Source organism: Acyrthosiphon pisum, chromosome A3 (genome assembly GCF_005508785.2).
Source record: "Acyrthosiphon pisum isolate AL4f chromosome A3, pea_aphid_22Mar2018_4r6ur, whole genome shotgun sequence".
Classification (NCBI taxonomy): domain Eukaryota; kingdom Metazoa; phylum Arthropoda; class Insecta; order Hemiptera; family Aphididae; genus Acyrthosiphon; species Acyrthosiphon pisum.
In genome coordinates this window covers 7,946,293-7,946,740 of record NC_042496.1, presented here as the reverse complement: position 1 = coordinate 7,946,740, position 448 = coordinate 7,946,293, and the positions used below count along the sequence as shown (strand labels likewise).

The following is a 448-nucleotide window of genomic DNA, read 5'->3' as shown; positions in this document are numbered from 1 at the left end:
TCTATATAATGCATTACATTTGAAAAAATGGTTTTTTAAATTTATATTTTAAGCTTAAAAAAAACCAACTTCTAACTACTACTCTAACTTAAGTTACTATTTTTACCAAACTAACTTCTATCTAACCAACTAAGTTAGAAATTTTACAAATTTCAGAAACTAACTTATACTCTAACTTGATTATTTTTTATATTAAAGTAACTTAACTTTAACTAGGTAGTTGAAAAAAGTGACTAACTTTCCCGATAGGTACTGAATAAATTGTTATATTTTTCTTTTATTAATGACGCGGTTACCCCTATAACAAATCTGTCTATGATATAGTTATAATATAATATTTTCTACGAATATGCAATATGCAATATAACAACTTACTATTATTATAAATTATTATTTACTAAAATATATTTAATATTTCGGTTTTTTATTTATATAATTAATTTTACAA

The 448-nt window shown here is 20.8% G+C and overlaps 1 protein-coding gene across 1 annotated transcript in view; it reads right to left on the bottom strand.

Annotated features, from left to right (window-relative positions):
* LOC100162332 (vacuolar protein sorting-associated protein 62) overlaps window positions 1-448 on the bottom strand; it is a 23,901-nt gene that overhangs the window by 7,872 nt on the left and 15,581 nt on the right. The window lies entirely within an intron of this gene.